Below are 18,395 nucleotides of genomic sequence, written 5' to 3'. Positions count from 1 at the left end.
GCAACAATATACTGAAAGGTCAATTATATTGTGCAGCTTATCTCACCACCTGTAGTTATTTAGGTGAAAGCTCCAAAATGCTTGCCTAATATGTCTGTTTATCCAAAAGGAAGTATAGAGGGAGAGCTAGATAGATAGCATTGCATTACATTACATTACATGGCAATGCAATGCACAGTTGCTGAAGTTGAACCAAAATGAGCTTGTCATCTGGCTTCTGCAACTTTTAACATGAAAAATCCAATGAGGAGAAGAAAAGCAAAGCCAAAGAGTCCATCCCAAAATCCGACAAACAAGCAAAATGAACAAAAAGCATTGAATTCAATTCTTTCTGATTTTAGAAACTGCATTAAAGAAGGGGTGCACCGGTCCTGGAGATACTGCAATACCAGGTCAATGCGTGGAGTGGACAGAGCAAGCTCTTTTTCCATCTCCCTGTTCTAAAAATCCATTTAATATATGGTCCCCAGATAGGGGACGTATCAGATATTAAACTGATAAGAACAGATACTACACTTGATCTTAGCCAAAAGGCCGAGAAGCGATAACCAGAATTGGTTTCCGACTATGGTGCCACCCAAGGATTCTGAAAAGTCCATTTGTGGAGATGGCCACCTGGACTCCCGTTAAGAAGACATGCTGTCAACCTCTAGATCCCTCACATGCCTGCACTTTTCGGCTTGCTGCTGCTGCAATCCACGCGTTTTAGATCTGCATAACTCCACCTCTTTTAGCACAGTACCCTCAACCCCCAGCTGTTCCCACCCGCCTCAACACCGTTGGAAGGGAGGAGAACCAATTAAGGCGGGGGGGGGGGGTGGAACGAGCAGCTGTCTACCCTTAGCAGGAGGGTTGCTGATTAATTACCTCTCCTGCTGCTGCTGCTGCTGGCTGTCCAGCAGCAGACTGAAGGTGGCTGCTGCTGTGCGCAGGTATATAAAGGCTCAGAGCCTATTATGACACGCGCAGCCAGCGTTCCATTGCCACATTCCGTCTACTGCAGGCGGGATACCTGGATGGCTGAATGTCACTGAGAAGCTCACAGAGACCGCCATAAGCAACAGTTTAAAAGAATGCCACAGACTAATCAACCAAACTTTTTGGGTTGGTTTCTCTTTTATAGTCTGCAGGCATTAAATGAAAGAAGTCAGTGTTCCAGCAGAGGGAGACAACGTTTCAGAAAAGGCATTGTAGCAAACCAAAAAAGAAATTTTAAGCGCAGCAGAGTAACCAGCTCACATACCTGTTAGCTCAGGTGAGTTTAAAAGGCTGCTGTTGATAACAAGGGCATTTGCTAAATAGATGGTGTGTGTGCAACAATATACTGAAAGGTCAATTATATTGTGCAGCTTATCTCACCACCTGTAGTTATTTAGGTGAAAGCTCCAAAATGCTTGCCTAATATGTCTGTTTATCCAAAAGGAAGTATAGAGGGAGAGCTAGATAGATAGCATTGCATTACATTACATTACATGGCAATGCAATGCACAGTTGCTGAAGTTGAACCAAAATGAGCTTGTCATCTGGCTTCTGCAACTTTTAACATGAAAAATCCAATGAGGAGAAGAAAAGCAAAGCCAAAGAGTCCATCCCAAAATCCGACAAACAAGCAAAATGAACAAAAAGCATTGAATTCAATTCTTTCTGATTTTAGAAACTGCATTAAAGAAGGGGTGCACCGGTCCTGGAGATACTGCAATACCAGGTCAATGCGTGGAGTGGACAGAGCAAGCTCTTTTTCCATCTCCCTGTTCTAAAAATCCATTTAATATATGGTCCCCAGATAGGGGACGTATCAGATATTAAACTGATAAGAACAGATACTACACTTGATCTTAGCCAAAAGGCCGAGAAGCGATAACCAGAATTGGTTTCCGACTATGGTGCCACCCAAGGATTCTGAAAAGTCCATTTGTGGAGATGGCCACCTGGACTCCCGTTAAGAAGACATGCTGTCAACCTCTAGATCCCTCACATGCCTGCACTTTTCGGCTTGCTGCTGCTGCAATCCACGCGTTTTAGATCTGCATAACTCCACCTCTTTTAGCACAGTACCCTCAACCCCCAGCTGTTCCCACCCGCCTCAACACCGTTGGAAGGGAGGAGAACCAATTAAGGCGGGGGGGGGGGGGTGGAACGAGCAGCTGTCTACCCTTAGCAGGAGGGTTGCTGATTAATTACCTCTCCTGCTGCTGCTGCTGCTGGCTGTCCAGCAGCAGACTGAAGGTGGCTGCTGCTGTGCGCAGGTATATAAAGGCTCAGAGCCTATTATGACACGCGCAGCCAGCGTTCCATTGCCACATTCCGTCTACTGCAGGCGGGATACCTGGATGGCTGAATGTCACTGAGAAGCTCACAGAGACCGCCATAAGCAACAGTTTAAAAGAATGCCACAGACTAATCAACCAAACTTTTTGGGTTGGTTTCTCTTTTATAGTCTGCAGGCATTAAATGAAAGAAGTCAGTGTTCCAGCAGAGGGAGACAACGTTTCAGAAAAGGCATTGTAGCAAACCAAAAAAGAAATTTTAAGCGCAGCAGAGTAACCAGCTCACATACCTGTTAGCTCAGGTGAGTTTAAAAGGCTGCTGTTGATAACAAGGGCATTTGCTAAATAGATGGTGTGTGTGCAACAATATACTGAAAGGTCAATTATATTGTGCAGCTTATCTCACCACCTGTAGTTATTTAGGTGAAAGCTCCAAAATGCTTGCCTAATATGTCTGTTTATCCAAAAGGAAGTATAGAGGGAGAGCTAGATAGATAGCATTGCATTACATTACATTACATGGCAATGCAATGCACAGTTGCTGAAGTTGAACCAAAATGAGCTTGTCATCTGGCTTCTGCAACTTTTAACATGAAAAATCCAATGAGGAGAAGAAAAGCAAAGCCAAAGAGTCCATCCCAAAATCCGACAAACAAGCAAAATGAACAAAAAGCATTGAATTCAATTCTTTCTGATTTTAGAAACTGCATTAAAGAAGGGGTGCACCGGTCCTGGAGATACTGCAATACCATGTCAATGCGTGGAGTGGACAGAGCAAGCTCTTTTTCCATCTCCCTGTTCTAAAAATCCATTTAATATATGGTCCCCAGATAGGGGACGTATCAGATATTAAACTGATAAGAACACATACTACACTTGATCTTAGCCAAAAGGCCGAGAAGCGATAACCAGAATTGGTTTCCGACTACGGTGCCACCCAAGGATTCTGAAAAGTCCATTTGTGGAGATGGCCACCTGGACTCCCGATAAGAAGACATGCTGTCAACCTCTAGATCCCTCACATGCCTGCACTTTTCGGCTTGCTGCTGCTGCAATCCACGCGTTTTAGATCTGCATAACTCCACCTCTTTTAGCACAGTACCCTCAACCCCCAGCTGTTCCCACCCGCCTCAACACCGTTGGAAGGGAGGAGAACCAATTAAGGCGGGAGGGGGGGGGGTGGAACGAGCAGCTGTCTACCCTTAGCAGGAGGGTTGCTGATTAATTACCTCTCCTGCTGCTGCTGCTGCTGCTGGCTGTCCAGCAGCAGACTGAAGGTGGCTGCTGCTGTGCGCAGGTATATAAAGGCTCAGAGCCTATTATGACACGCGCAGCCAGCGTTCCATTGCCACATTCCGTCTACTGCAGGCGGGATACCTGGATGGCTGAATGTCACTGAGAAGCTCACAGAGACCGCCATAAGCAACAGTTTAAAAGAATGCCACAGACTAATCAACCAAACTTTTTGGGTTGGTTTCTCTTTTATAGTCTGCAGGCATTAAATGAAAGAAGTCAGTGTTCCAGCAGAGGGAGACAACGTTTCAGAAAAGGCATTGTAGCAAACCAAAAAAGAAATTTTAAGCGCAGCAGAGTAACCAGCTCACATACCTGTTAGCTCAGGTGAGTTTAAAAGGCTGCTGTTGATAACAAGGGCATTTGCTAAATAGATGGTGTGTGTGCAACAATATACTGAAAGGTCAATTATATTGTGCAGCTTATCTCACCACCTGTAGTTATTTAGGTGAAAGCTCCAAAATGCTTGCCTAATATGTCTGTTTATCCAAAAGGAAGTATAGAGGGAGAGCTAGATAGATAGCATTGCATTACATTACATTACATGGCAATGCAATGCACAGTTGCTGAAGTTGAACCAAAATGAGCTTGTCATCTGGCTTCTGCAACTTTTAACATGAAAAATCCAATGAGGAGAAGAAAAGCAAAGCCAAAGAGTCCATCCCAAAATCCGACAAACAAGCAAAATGAACAAAAAGCATTGAATTCAATTCTTTCTGATTTTAGAAACTGCATTAAAGAAGGGGTGCACCGGTCCTGGAGATACTGCAATACCAGGTCAATGCGTGGAGTGGACAGAGCAAGCTCTTTTTCCATCTCCCTGTTCTAAAAATCCATTTAATATATGGTCCCCAGATAGGGGACGTATCAGATATTAAACTGATAAGAACAGATACTACACTTGATCTTAGCCAAAAGGCCGAGAAGCGATAACCAGAATTGGTTTCCGACTATGGTGCCACCCAAGGATTCTGAAAAGTCCATTTGTGGAGATGGCCACCTGGACTCCCGTTAAGAAGACATGCTGTCAACCTCTAGATCCCTCACATGCCTGCACTTTTCGGCTTGCTGCTGCTGCAATCCACGCGTTTTAGATCTGCATAACTCCACCTCTTTTAGCACAGTACCCTCAACCCCCAGCTGTTCCCACCCGCCTCAACACCGTTGGAAGGGAGGAGAACCAATTAAGGCGGGGGGGGGGGGGTGGAACGAGCAGCTGTCTACCCTTAGCAGGAGGGTTGCTGATTAATTACCTCTCCTGCTGCTGCTGCTGCTGGCTGTCCAGCAGCAGACTGAAGGTGGCTGCTGCTGTGCGCAGGTATATAAAGGCTCAGAGCCTATTATGACACGCGCAGCCAGCGTTCCATTGCCACATTCCGTCTACTGCAGGCGGGATACCTGGATGGCTGAATGTCACTGAGAAGCTCACAGAGACCGCCATAAGCAACAGTTTAAAAGAATGCCACAGACTAATCAACCAAACTTTTTGGGTTGGTTTCTCTTTTATAGTCTGCAGGCATTAAATGAAAGAAGTCAGTGTTCCAGCAGAGGGAGACAACGTTTCAGAAAAGGCATTGTAGCAAACCAAAAAAGAAATTTTAAGCGCAGCAGAGTAACCAGCTCACATACCTGTTAGCTCAGGTGAGTTTAAAAGGCTGCTGTTGATAACAAGGGCATTTGCTAAATAGATGGTGTGTGTGCAACAATATACTGAAAGGTCAATTATATTGTGCAGCTTATCTCACCACCTGTAGTTATTTAGGTGAAAGCTCCAAAATGCTTGCCTAATATGTCTGTTTATCCAAAAGGAAGTATAGAGGGAGAGCTAGATAGATAGCATTGCATTACATTACATTACATGGCAATGCAATGCACAGTTGCTGAAGTTGAACCAAAATGAGCTTGTCATCTGGCTTCTGCAACTTTTAACATGAAAAATCCAATGAGGAGAAGAAAAGCAAAGCCAAAGAGTCCATCCCAAAATCCGACAAACAAGCAAAATGAACAAAAAGCATTGAATTCAATTCTTTCTGATTTTAGAAACTGCATTAAAGAAGGGGTGCACCGGTCCTGGAGATACTGCAATACCAGGTCAATGCGTGGAGTGGACAGAGCAAGCTCTTTTTCCATCTCCCTGTTCTAAAAATCCATTTAATATATGGTCCCCAGATAGGGGACGTATCAGATATTAAACTGATAAGAACACATACTACACTTGATCTTAGCCAAAAGGCCGAGAAGCGATAACCAGAATTGGTTTCCGACTACGGTGCCACCCAAGGATTCTGAAAAGTCCATTTGTGGAGATGGCCACCTGGACTCCCGATAAGAAGACATGCTGTCAACCTCTAGATCCCTCACATGCCTGCACTTTTCGGCTTGCTGCTGCTGCAATCCACGCGTTTTAGATCTGCATAACTCCACCTCTTTTAGCACAGTACCCTCAACCCCCAGCTGTTCCCACCCGCCTCAACACCGTTGGAAGGGAGGAGAACCAATTAAGGCGGGAGGGGGGGGGGTGGAACGAGCAGCTGTCTACCCTTAGCAGGAGGGTTGCTGATTAATTACCTCTCCTGCTGCTGCTGCTGCTGCTGGCTGTCCAGCAGCAGACTGAAGGTGGCTGCTGCTGTGCGCAGGTATATAAAGGCTCAGAGCCTATTATGACACGCGCAGCCAGCGTTCCATTGCCACATTCCGTCTACTGCAGGCGGGATACCTGGATGGCTGAATGTCACTGAGAAGCTCACAGAGACCGCCATAAGCAACAGTTTAAAAGAATGCCACAGACTAATCAACCAAACTTTTTGGGTTGGTTTCTCTTTTATAGTCTGCAGGCATTAAATGAAAGAAGTCAGTGTTCCAGCAGAGGGAGACAACGTTTCAGAAAAGGCATTGTAGCAAACCAAAAAAGAAATTTTAAGCGCAGCAGAGTAACCAGCTCACATACCTGTTAGCTCAGGTGAGTTTAAAAGGCTGCTGTTGATAACAAGGGCATTTGCTAAATAGATGGTGTGTGTGCAACAATATACTGAAAGGTCAATTATATTGTGCAGCTTATCTCACCACCTGTAGTTATTTAGGTGAAAGCTCCAAAATGCTTGCCTAATATGTCTGTTTATCCAAAAGGAAGTATAGAGGGAGAGCTAGATAGATAGCATTGCATTACATTACATTACATGGCAATGCAATGCACAGTTGCTGAAGTTGAACCAAAATGAGCTTGTCATCTGGCTTCTGCAACTTTTAACATGAAAAATCCAATGAGGAGAAGAAAAGCAAAGCCAAAGAGTCCATCCCAAAATCCGACAAACAAGCAAAATGAACAAAAAGCATTGAATTCAATTCTTTCTGATTTTAGAAACTGCATTAAAGAAGGGGTGCACCGGTCCTGGAGATACTGCAATACCAGGTCAATGCGTGGAGTGGACAGAGCAAGCTCTTTTTCCATCTCCCTGTTCTAAAAATCCATTTAATATATGGTCCCCAGATAGGGGACGTATCAGATATTAAACTGATAAGAACAGATACTACACTTGATCTTAGCCAAAAGGCCGAGAAGCGATAACCAGAATTGGTTTCCGACTATGGTGCCACCCAAGGATTCTGAAAAGTCCATTTGTGGAGATGGCCACCTGGACTCCCGTTAAGAAGACATGCTGTCAACCTCTAGATCCCTCACATGCCTGCACTTTTCGGCTTGCTGCTGCTGCAATCCACGCGTTTTAGATCTGCATAACTCCACCTCTTTTAGCACAGTACCCTCAACCCCCAGCTGTTCCCACCCGCCTCAACACCGTTGGAAGGGAGGAGAACCAATTAAGGCGGGGGGGGGGGGGTGGAACGAGCAGCTGTCTACCCTTAGCAGGAGGGTTGCTGATTAATTACCTCTCCTGCTGCTGCTGCTGCTGGCTGTCCAGCAGCAGACTGAAGGTGGCTGCTGCTGTGCGCAGGTATATAAAGGCTCAGAGCCTATTATGACACGCGCAGCCAGCGTTCCATTGCCACATTCCGTCTACTGCAGGCGGGATACCTGGATGGCTGAATGTCACTGAGAAGCTCACAGAGACCGCCATAAGCAACAGTTTAAAAGAATGCCACAGACTAATCAACCAAACTTTTTGGGTTGGTTTCTCTTTTATAGTCTGCAGGCATTAAATGAAAGAAGTCAGTGTTCCAGCAGAGGGAGACAACGTTTCAGAAAAGGCATTGTAGCAAACCAAAAAAGAAATTTTAAGCGCAGCAGAGTAACCAGCTCACATACCTGTTAGCTCAGGTGAGTTTAAAAGGCTGCTGTTGATAACAAGGGCATTTGCTAAATAGATGGTGTGTGTGCAACAATATACTGAAAGGTCAATTATATTGTGCAGCTTATCTCACCACCTGTAGTTATTTAGGTGAAAGCTCCAAAATGCTTGCCTAATATGTCTGTTTATCCAAAAGGAAGTATAGAGGGAGAGCTAGATAGATAGCATTGCATTACATTACATTACATGGCAATGCAATGCACAGTTGCTGAAGTTGAACCAAAATGAGCTTGTCATCTGGCTTCTGCAACTTTTAACATGAAAAATCCAATGAGGAGAAGAAAAGCAAAGCCAAAGAGTCCATCCCAAAATCCGACAAACAAGCAAAATGAACAAAAAGCATTGAATTCAATTCTTTCTGATTTTAGAAACTGCATTAAAGAAGGGGTGCACCGGTCCTGGAGATACTGCAATACCAGGTCAATGCGTGGAGTGGACAGAGCAAGCTCTTTTTCCATCTCCCTGTTCTAAAAATCCATTTAATATATGGTCCCCAGATAGGGGACGTATCAGATATTAAACTGATAAGAACAGATACTACACTTGATCTTAGCCAAAAGCCCGAGAAGCGATAACCAGAATTGGTTTCCGACTACGGTGCCACCCAAGGATTCTGAAAAGTCCATTTGTGGAGATGGCCACCTGGACTCCCGTTAAGAAGACATGCTGTCAACCTCTAGATCCCTCACATGCCTGCACTTTTCGGCTTGCTGCTGCTGCAATCCACGCGTTTTAGATCTGCATAACTCCACCTCTTTTAGCACAGTACCCTCAACCCCCGGCTGTTCCCACCCGCCTCAACACCGTTGGAAGGGAGGAGAACCAATTAAGGCGGGGGGGGGGGTGGAACGAGCAGCTGTCTACCCTTAGCAGGAGGGTTGCTGATTAATTACCTCTCCTGCTGCTGCTGCTGCTGGCTGTCCAGCAGCAGACTGAAGGTGGCTGCTGCTGTGCGCAGGTATATAAAGGCTCAGAGCCTATTATGACACGCGCAGCCAGCGTTCCATTGCCACATTCCGTCTACTGCAGGCGGGATACCTGGATGGCTGAATGTCACTGAGAAGCTCACAGAGACCGCCATAAGCAACAGTTTAAAAGAATGCCACAGACTAATCAACCAAACTTTTTGGGTTGGTTTCTCTTTTATAGTCTGCAGGCATTAAATGAAAGAAGTCAGTGTTCCAGCAGAGGGAGACAACGTTTCAGAAAAGGCATTGTAGCAAACCAAAAAAGAAATTTTAAGCGCAGCAGAGTAACCAGCTCACATACCTGTTAGCTCAGGTGAGTTTAAAAGGCTGCTGTTGATAACAAGGGCATTTGCTAAATAGATGGTGTGTGTGCAACAATATACTGAAAGGTCAATTATATTGTGCAGCTTATCTCACCACCTGTAGTTATTTAGGTGAAAGCTCCAAAATGCTTGCCTAATATGTCTGTTTATCCAAAAGGAAGTATAGAGGGAGAGCTAGATAGATAGCATTGCATTACATTACATTACATGGCAATGCAATGCACAGTTGCTGAAGTTGAACCAAAATGAGCTTGTCATCTGGCTTCTGCAACTTTTAACATGAAAAATCCAATGAGGAGAAGAAAAGCAAAGCCAAAGAGTCCATCCCAAAATCCGACAAACAAGCAAAATGAACAAAAAGCATTGAATTCAATTCTTTCTGATTTTAGAAACTGCATTAAAGAAGGGGTGCACCGGTCCTGGAGATACTGCAATACCATGTCAATGCGTGGAGTGGACAGAGCAAGCTCTTTTTCCATCTCCCTGTTCTAAAAATCCATTTAATATATGGTCCCCAGATAGGGGACGTATCAGATATTAAACTGATAAGAACACATACTACACTTGATCTTAGCCAAAAGGCCGAGAAGCGATAACCAGAATTGGTTTCCGACTACGGTGCCACCCAAGGATTCTGAAAAGTCCATTTGTGGAGATGGCCACCTGGACTCCCGTTAAGAAGACATGCTGTCAACCTCTAGATCCCTCACATGCCTGCACTTTTCGGCTTGCTGCTGCTGCAATCCACGCGTTTTAGATCTGCATAACTCCACCTCTTTTAGCACAGTACCCTCAACCCCCGGCTGTTCCCACCCGCCTCAACACCGTTGGAAGGGAGGAGAACCAATTAAGGCGGGGGGGGGGTGGAACGAGCAGCTGTCTACCCTTAGCAGGAGGGTTGCTGATTAATTACCTCTCCTGCTGCTGCTGCTGCTGGCTGTCCAGCAGCAGACTGAAGGTGGCTGCTGCTGTGCGCAGGTATATAAAGGCTCAGAGCCTATTATGACACGCGCAGCCAGCGTTCCATTGCCACATTCCGTCTACTGCAGGCGGGATACCTGGATGGCTGAATGTCACTGAGAAGCTCACAGAGACCGCCATAAGCAACAGTTTAAAAGAATGCCACAGACTAATCAACCAAACTTTTTGGGTTGGTTTCTCTTTTATAGTCTGCAGGCATTAAATGAAAGAAGTCAGTGTTCCAGCAGAGGGAGACAACGTTTCAGAAAAGGCATTGTAGCAAACCAAAAAAGAAATTTTAAGTGCAGCAGAGTAACCAGCTCACATACCTGTTAGCTCAGGTGAGTTTAAAAGGCTGCTGTTGATAACAAGGGCATTTGCTAAATAGATGGTGTGTGTGCAACAATATACTGAAAGGTCAATTATATTGTGCAGCTTATCTCACCACCTGTAGTTATTTAGGTGAAAGCTCCAAAATGCTTGCCTAATATGTCTGTTTATCCAAAAGGAAGTATAGAGGGAGAGCTAGATAGATAGCATTGCATTACATTACATTACATGGCAATGCAATGCACAGTTGCTGAAGTTGAACCAAAATGAGCTTGTCATCTGGCTTCTGCAACTTTTAACATGAAAAATCCAATGAGGAGAAGAAAAGCAAAGCCAAAGAGTCCATCCCAAAATCCGACAAACAAGCAAAATGAACAAAAAGCATTGAATTCAATTCTTTCTGATTTTAGAAACTGCATTAAAGAAGGGGTGCACCGGTCCTGGAGATACTGCAATACCAGGTCAATGCGTGGAGTGGACAGAGCAAGCTCTTTTTCCATCTCCCTGTTCTAAAAATCCATTTAATATATGGTCCCCAGATAGGGGACGTATCAGATATTAAACTGATAAGAACAGATACTACACTTGATCTTAGCCAAAAGGCCGAGAAGCGATAACCAGAATTGGTTTCCGACTACGGTGCCACCCAAGGATTCTGAAAAGTCCATTTGTGGAGATGGCCACCTGGACTCCCGTTAAGAAGACATGCTGTCAACCTCTAGATCCCTCACATGCCTGCACTTTTCGGCCTGCTGCTGCTGCAATCCACGCGTTTTAGATCTGCATAACTCCACCTCTTTTAGCACAGTACCCTCAACCCCCGGCTGTTCCCACCCGCCTCAACACCGTTGGAAGGGAGGAGAACCAATTAAGGCGGGGGGGGGGGGTGGAACGAGCAGCTGTCTACCCTTAGCAGGAGGGTTGCTGATTAATTACCTCTCCTGCTGCTGCTGCTGCTGCTGGCTGTCCAGCAGCAGACTGAAGGTGGCTGCTGCTGTGCGCAGGTATATAAAGGCTCAGAGCCTATTATGACACGCGCAGCCAGCGTTCCATTGCCACATTCCGTCTACTGCAGGCGGGATACCTGGATGGCTGAATGTCACTGAGAAGCTCACAGAGACCGCCATAAGCAACAGTTTAAAAGAATGCCACAGACTAATCAACCAAACTTTTTGGGTTGGTTTCTCTTTTATAGTCTGCAGGCATTAAATGAAAGAAGTCAGTGTTCCAGCAGAGGGAGACAACGTTTCAGAAAAGGCATTGTAGCAAACCAAAAAAGAAATTTTAAGCGCAGCAGAGTAACCAGCTCACATACCTGTTAGCTCAGGTGAGTTTAAAAGGCTGCTGTTGATAACAATGGCATTTGCTAAATAGATGGTGTGTGTGCAACAATATACTGAAAGGTCAATTATATTGTGCAGCTTATCTCACCACCTGTAGTTATTTAGGTGAAAGCTCCAAAATGCTTGCCTAATATGTCTGTTTATCCAAAAGGAAGTATAGAGGGAGAGCTAGATAGATAGGATTGCATTACATTACATTACATGGCAATGCAATGCACAGTTGCTGAAGTTGAACCAAAATGAGCTTGTCATCTGGCTTCTGCAACTTTTAACATGAAAAATCCAATGAGGAGAAGAAAAGCAAAGCCAAAGAGTCCATCCCAAAATCCGACAAACAAGCAAAATGAACAAAAAGCATTGAATTCAATTCTTTCTGATTTTAGAAACTGCATTAAAGAAGGGGTGCACCGGTCCTGGAGATACTGCAATACCAGGTCAATGCGTGGAGTGGACAGAGCAAGCTCTTTTTCCATCTCCCTGTTCTAAAAATCCATTTAATATATGGTCCCCAGATAGGGGACGTATCAGATATTAAACTGATAAGAACAGATACTACACTTGATCTTAGCCAAAAGGCCGAGAAGCGATAACCAGAATTGGTTTCCGACTACGGTGCCACCCAAGGATTCTGAAAAGTCCATTTGTGGAGATGGCCACCTGGACTCCCGTTAAGAAGACATGCTGTCAACCTCTAGATCCCTCACATGCCTGCACTTTTCGGCTTGCTGCTGCTGCAATCCACGCGTTTTAGATCTGCATAACTCCACCTCTTTTAGCACAGTACCCTCAACCCCCGGCTGTTCCCACCCGCCTCAACACCGTTGGAAGGGAGGAGAACCAATTAAGGCGGGGGGGGGGTGGAACGAGCAGCTGTCTACCCTTAGCAGGAGGGTTGCTGATTAATTACCTCTCCTGCTGCTGCTGCTGCTGGCTGTCCAGCAGCAGACTGAAGGTGGCTGCTGCTGTGCGCAGGTATATAAAGGCTCAGAGCCTATTATGACACGCGCAGCCAGCGTTCCATTGCCACATTCCGTCTACTGCAGGCGGGATACCTGGATGGCTGAATGTCACTGAGAAGCTCACAGAGACCGCCATAAGCAACAGTTTAAAAGAATGCCACAGACTAATCAACCAAACTTTTTGGGTTGGTTTCTCTTTTATAGTCTGCAGGCATTAAATGAAAGAAGTCAGTGTTCCAGCAGAGGGAGACAACGTTTCAGAAAAGGCATTGTAGCAAACCAAAAAAGAAATTTTAAGCGCAGCAGAGTAACCAGCTCACATACCTGTTAGCTCAGGTGAGTTTAAAAGGCTGCTGTTGATAACAAGGGCATTTGCTAAATAGATGGTGTGTGTGCAACAATATACTGAAAGGTCAATTATATTGTGCAGCTTATCTCACCACCTGTAGTTATTTAGGTGAAAGCTCCAAAATGCTTGCCTAATATGTCTGTTTATCCAAAAGGAAGTATAGAGGGAGAGCTAGATAGATAGCATTGCATTACATTACATTACATGGCAATGCAATGCACAGTTGCTGAAGTTGAACCAAAATGAGCTTGTCATCTGGCTTCTGCAACTTTTAACATGAAAAATCCAATGAGGAGAAGAAAAGCAAAGCCAAAGAGTCCATCCCAAAATCCGACAAACAAGCAAAATGAACAAAAAGCATTGAATTCAATTCTTTCTGATTTTAGAAACTGCATTAAAGAAGGGGTGCACCGGTCCTGGAGATACTGCAATACCAGGTCAATGCGTGGAGTGGACAGAGCAAGCTCTTTTTCCATCTCCCTGTTCTAAAAATCCATTTAATATATGGTCCCCAGATAGGGGACGTATCAGATATTAAACTGATAAGAACAGATACTACACTTGATCTTAGCCAAAAGGCCGAGAAGCGATAACCAGAATTGGTTTCCGACTACGGTGCCACCCAAGGATTCTGAAAAGTCCATTTGTGGAGATGGCCACCTGGACTCCCGTTAAGAAGACATGCTGTCAACCTCTAGATCCCTCACATGCCTGCACTTTTCGGCTTGCTGCTGCTGCAATCCACGCGTTTTAGATCTGCATAACTCCACCTCTTTTAGCACAGTACCCTCAACCCCCGGCTGTTCCCACCCGCCTCAACACCGTTGGAAGGGAGGAGAACCAATTAAGGCGGGGGGGGGGGGTGGAACGAGCAGCTGTCTACCCTTAGCAGGAGGGTTGCTGATTAATTACCTTTCCTGCTGCTGCTGCTGCTGGCTGTCCAGCAGCAGACTGAAGGTGGCTGCTGCTGTGCGCAGGTATATAAAGGCTCAGAGCCTATTATGACACGCGCAGCCAGCGTTCCATTGCCACATTCCGTCTACTGCAGGCGGGATACCTGGATGGCTGAATGTCACTGAGAAGCTCACAGAGACCGCCATAAGCAACAGTTTAAAAGAATGCCACAGACTAATCAACCAAACTTTTTGGGTTGGTTTCTCTTTTATAGTCTGCAGGCATTAAATGAAAGAAGTCAGTGTTCCAGCAGAGGGAGACAACGTTTCAGAAAAGGCATTGTAGCAAACCAAAAAAGAAATTTTAAGCGCAGCAGAGTAACCAGCTCACATACCTGTTAGCTCAGGTGAGTTTAAAAGGCTGCTGTTGATAACAAGGGCATTTGCTAAATAGATGGTGTGTGTGCAACAATATACTGAAAGGTCAATTATATTGTGCAGCTTATCTCACCACCTGTAGTTATTTAGGTGAAAGCTCCAAAATGCTTGCCTAATATGTCTGTTTATCCAAAAGGAAGTATAGAGGGAGAGCTAGATAGATAGCATTGCATTACATTACATTACATGGCAATGCAATGCACAGTTGCTGAAGTTGAACCAAAATGAGCTTGTCATCTGGCTTCTGCAACTTTTAACATGAAAAATCCAATGAGGAGAAGAAAAGCAAAGCCAAAGAGTCCATCCCAAAATCCGACAAACAAGCAAAATGAACAAAAAGCATTGAATTCAATTCTTTCTGATTTTAGAAACTGCATTAAAGAAGGGGTGCACCGGTCCTGGAGATACTGCAATACCAGGTCAATGCGTGGAGTGGACAGAGCAAGCTCTTTTTCCATCTCCCTGTTCTAAAAATCCATTTAATATATGGTCCCCAGATAGGGGACGTATCAGATATTAAACTGATAAGAACAGATACTACACTTGATCTTAGCCAAAAGGCCGAGAAGCGATAACCAGAATTGGTTTCCGACTACGGTGCCACCCAAGGATTCTGAAAAGTCCATTTGTGGAGATGGCCACCTGGACTCCCGTTAAGAAGACATGCTGTCAACCTCTAGATCCCTCACATGCCTGCACTTTTCGGCTTGCTGCTGCTGCAATCCACGCGTTTTAGATCTGCATAACTCCACCTCTTTTAGCACAGTACCCTCAACCCCCGGCTGTTCCCACCCGCCTCAACACCGTTGGAAGGGAGGAGAACCAATTAAGGCGGGGGGGGGGGTGGAACAAGCAGCTGTCTACCCTTAGCAGGAGGGTTGCTGATTAATTACCTCTCCTGCTGCTGCTGCTGCTGGCTGTCCAGCAGCAGACTGAAGGTGGCTGCTGCTGTGCGCAGGTATATAAAGGCTCAGAGCCTATTATGACACGCGCAGCCAGCGTTCCATTGCCACATTCCGTCTACTGCAGGCGGGATACCTGGATGGCTGAATGTCACTGAGAAGCTCACAGAGACCGCCATAAGCAACAGTTTAAAAGAATGCCACAGACTAATCAACCAAACTTTTTGGGTTGGTTTCTCTTTTATAGTCTGCAGGCATTAAATGAAAGAAGTCAGTGTTCCAGCAGAGGGAGACAACGTTTCAGAAAAGGCAATGTAGCAAACCAAAAGAGAAATTTTAAGCGCAGCAGAGTAACCAGCTCACATACCTGTTAGCTCAGGTGAGTTTAAAAGGCTGCTGTTGATAACAAGGGCATTTGCTAAATAGATGGTGTGTGTGCAACAATATACTGAAAGGTCAATTATATTGTGCAGCTTATCTCATCACCTGTAGTTATTTAGGTGAAAGCTCCAAAATGCTTGCCTAATATGTCTGTTTATCCAAAAGGAAGTATAGAGGGAGAGCTAGATAGATAGCATTGCATTACATTACATTACATGGCAATGCAATGCACAGTTGCTGAAGTTGAACCAAAATGAGCTTGTCATCTGGCTTCTGCAACTTTTAACATGAAAAATCCAATGAGGAGAAGAAAAGCAAAGCCAAAGAGTCCATCCCAAAATCCGACAAACAAGCAAAATGAACAAAAAGCATTGAATTCAATTCTTTCTGATTTTAGAAACTGCATTAAAGAAGGGGTGCACCGGTCCTGGAGATACTGCAATACCAGGTCAATGCGTGGAGTGGACAGAGCAAGCTCTTTTTCCATCTCCCTGTTCTAAAAATCCATTTAATATATGGTCCCCAGATAGGGGACGTATCAGATATTAAACTGATAAGAACAGATACTACACTTGATCTTAGCCAAAAGGCCGAGAAGCGATAACCAGAATTGGTTTCCGACTACGGTGCCACCCAAGGATTCTGAAAAGTCCATTTGTGGAGATGGCCACCTGGACTCCCGTTAAGAAGACATGCTGTCAACCTCTAGATCCCTCACATGCCTGCACTTTTCGGCTTGCTGCTGCTGCAATCCACGCGTTTTAGATCTGCATAACTCCACCTCTTTTAGCACAGTACCCTCAACCCCCGGCTGTTCCCACCCGCCTCAACACCGTTGGAAGGGAGGAGAACCAATTAAGGCGGGGGGGGGGGTGGAACAAGCAGCTGTCTACCCTTAGCAGGAGGGTTGCTGATTAATTACCTCTCCTGCTGCTGCTGCTGCTGGCTGTCCAGCAGCAGACTGAAGGTGGCTGCTGCTGTGCGCAGGTATATAAAGGCTCAGAGCCTATTATGACACGCGCAGCCAGCGTTCCATTGCCACATTCCGTCTACTGCAGGCGGGATACCTGGATGGCTGAATGTCACTGAGAAGCTCACAGAGACCGCCATAAGCAACAGTTTAAAAGAATGCCACAGACTAATCAACCAAACTTTTTGGGTTGGTTTCTCTTTTATAGTCTGCAGGCATTAAATGAAAGAAGTCAGTGTTCCAGCAGAGGGAGACAACGTTTCAGAAAAGGCATTGTAGCAAACCAAAAAAGAAATTTTAAGCGCAGCAGAGTAACCAGCTCACATACCTGTTAGCTCAGGTGAGTTTAAAAGGCTGCTGTTGATAACAAGGGCATTTGCTAAATAGATGGTGTGTGTGCAACAATATACTGAAAGGTCAATTATATTGTGCAGCTTATCTCACCACCTGTAGTTATTTAGGTGAAAGCTCCAAAATGCTTGCCTAATATGTCTGTTTATCCAAAAGGAAGTATAGAGGGAGAGCTAGATAGATAGCATTGCATTACATTACATTACATGGCAATGCAATGCACAGTTGCTGAAGTTGAACCAAAATGAGCTTGTCATCTGGCTTCTGCAACTTTTAACATGAAAAATCCAATGAGGAGAAGAAAAGCAAAGCCAAAGAGTCCATCCCAAAATCCGACAAACAAGCAAAATGAACAAAAAGCATTGAATTCAATTCTTTCTGATTTTAGAAACTGCATTAAAGAAGGGGTGCACCGGTCCTGGAGATACTGCAATACCAGGTCAATGCGTGGAGTGGACAGAGCAAGCTCTTTTTCCATCTCCCTGTTCTAAAAATCCATTTAATATATGGTCCCCAGATAGGGGACGTATCAGATATTAAACTGATAAGAACAGATAAGGTTTCAACATAATTTTATTGTACATAAGTCAGATTACAAGACAATCAATGCGAAACCTTTCAAGTACAAAAAAACCCATAAAAACATTTGACAATTATACATTACAGAGAATAATCAATATAAAATAGAATTCCACATATAAAAGCACCATCTACGGTTCGCTTCCTTCTTGCCCATATCTTTTACATTTTTTAAATAATAAACATACATTTCACTAAAAGCCAGTTTAATACAATCAAGCACAGAAATAAAATCACAATTAAACAATAAAATATTCCTTGCTTTCCAAATTGCATTCTTGGCACAGTTTATTATACACCAGCAGATTTCAGATTGGTATGCAGTAGGGCAATTAAAAAGTCCGTATAAAACATATTCATAATAAAAGTCCTTTAAACCGCAAACCCACTTTAAAAGAATCCCAAATTTCCCCCAGAGTTCTTGTGCAAAGGTGCAGTTCCAAAAAAGGTGCATAACGGTCTCATCACAATGGCAAGAGTCTCTTGGGCATTTTGCCCGTGCCACCAGGCCTCTCCGGTGTTGGAATTCTCTGGTTGGGAGGCACTGGTGGACGGACATCCAGGCAAGGTCTTTATGGACATTGGCGAGGAACTTCCCGAAGACATTCCTCCACACACGTTTGGATCTGTTCCATGAGTAGTTGCAAACTGGGGATGTCTCTTCTTCTCTCCTCAAATGGACAAATAGCTTCTTCGGGTCCAGAAGGATGTCAGCTCCAAGGTCTTTTAAATTATGAGTCTTTGCAACTTTTTCTAAAATAATAAGGTGCTTTGGTGGACACAAT

The 18,395-nt window shown here is 44.6% G+C and overlaps 14 non-coding genes across 14 annotated transcripts; all 14 read right to left on the bottom strand.

The window, feature by feature from the left end:
- Positions 1 to 355: 355 nt before the first annotated feature.
- Positions 356 to 546, bottom strand: LOC141230923 (U2 spliceosomal RNA). Its single transcript, XR_012297370.1, has one exon. It is a non-coding gene; the product is annotated as a U2 spliceosomal RNA (small nuclear RNA).
- Positions 547 to 1,668: 1,122 nt separating this feature from the next.
- Positions 1,669 to 1,859, bottom strand: LOC141230922 (U2 spliceosomal RNA). The gene has a single exon (XR_012297369.1). It is a non-coding gene; the product is annotated as a U2 spliceosomal RNA (small nuclear RNA).
- Positions 1,860 to 2,982: 1,123 nt separating this feature from the next.
- LOC141230261 (U2 spliceosomal RNA) lies at positions 2,983 to 3,173 on the bottom strand. Its single transcript, XR_012296813.1, has one exon. It is a non-coding gene; the product is annotated as a U2 spliceosomal RNA (small nuclear RNA).
- A 1,127-nt stretch (positions 3,174 to 4,300) lies between these two features.
- LOC141230921 (U2 spliceosomal RNA) lies at positions 4,301 to 4,491 on the bottom strand. Its single transcript, XR_012297368.1, has one exon. It is a non-coding gene; the product is annotated as a U2 spliceosomal RNA (small nuclear RNA).
- Positions 4,492 to 5,614: 1,123 nt separating this feature from the next.
- On the bottom strand, positions 5,615 to 5,805 carry LOC141230225 (U2 spliceosomal RNA). Its single transcript, XR_012296779.1, has one exon. It is a non-coding gene; the product is annotated as a U2 spliceosomal RNA (small nuclear RNA).
- Positions 5,806 to 6,932: 1,127 nt separating this feature from the next.
- Positions 6,933 to 7,123, bottom strand: LOC141230920 (U2 spliceosomal RNA). The gene has a single exon (XR_012297367.1). It is a non-coding gene; the product is annotated as a U2 spliceosomal RNA (small nuclear RNA).
- Positions 7,124 to 8,246: 1,123 nt separating this feature from the next.
- LOC141230258 (U2 spliceosomal RNA) lies at positions 8,247 to 8,437 on the bottom strand. The gene has a single exon (XR_012296810.1). It is a non-coding gene; the product is annotated as a U2 spliceosomal RNA (small nuclear RNA).
- A 1,121-nt stretch (positions 8,438 to 9,558) lies between these two features.
- On the bottom strand, positions 9,559 to 9,749 carry LOC141230260 (U2 spliceosomal RNA). Its single transcript, XR_012296812.1, has one exon. It is a non-coding gene; the product is annotated as a U2 spliceosomal RNA (small nuclear RNA).
- A 1,120-nt stretch (positions 9,750 to 10,869) lies between these two features.
- Positions 10,870 to 11,060, bottom strand: LOC141230919 (U2 spliceosomal RNA). The gene has a single exon (XR_012297366.1). It is a non-coding gene; the product is annotated as a U2 spliceosomal RNA (small nuclear RNA).
- Positions 11,061 to 12,185: 1,125 nt separating this feature from the next.
- Positions 12,186 to 12,376, bottom strand: LOC141230918 (U2 spliceosomal RNA). Its single transcript, XR_012297365.1, has one exon. It is a non-coding gene; the product is annotated as a U2 spliceosomal RNA (small nuclear RNA).
- A 1,120-nt stretch (positions 12,377 to 13,496) lies between these two features.
- On the bottom strand, positions 13,497 to 13,687 carry LOC141230917 (U2 spliceosomal RNA). The gene has a single exon (XR_012297364.1). It is a non-coding gene; the product is annotated as a U2 spliceosomal RNA (small nuclear RNA).
- A 1,122-nt stretch (positions 13,688 to 14,809) lies between these two features.
- Positions 14,810 to 15,000, bottom strand: LOC141230914 (U2 spliceosomal RNA). Its single transcript, XR_012297362.1, has one exon. It is a non-coding gene; the product is annotated as a U2 spliceosomal RNA (small nuclear RNA).
- A 1,121-nt stretch (positions 15,001 to 16,121) lies between these two features.
- LOC141230913 (U2 spliceosomal RNA) lies at positions 16,122 to 16,312 on the bottom strand. Its single transcript, XR_012297361.1, has one exon. It is a non-coding gene; the product is annotated as a U2 spliceosomal RNA (small nuclear RNA).
- A 1,121-nt stretch (positions 16,313 to 17,433) lies between these two features.
- Positions 17,434 to 17,617, bottom strand: LOC141230338 (U2 spliceosomal RNA). Its single transcript, XR_012296879.1, has one exon. It is a non-coding gene; the product is annotated as a U2 spliceosomal RNA (small nuclear RNA).
- Positions 17,618 to 18,395: the final 778 nt, after the last annotated feature.

The sequence above is a fragment of the Phyllobates terribilis genome, unplaced genomic scaffold, assembly GCF_046119375.1.
Source record: "Phyllobates terribilis strain yellow unplaced genomic scaffold, ASM4611937v1 Scaffold_499__1_contigs__length_1316695, whole genome shotgun sequence".
NCBI classification, from domain to species: domain Eukaryota; kingdom Metazoa; phylum Chordata; class Amphibia; order Anura; family Dendrobatidae; genus Phyllobates; species Phyllobates terribilis.
Note: the sequence above shows the minus strand (reverse complement) of the source record. Positions and strands in the feature narration are given on the sequence as shown.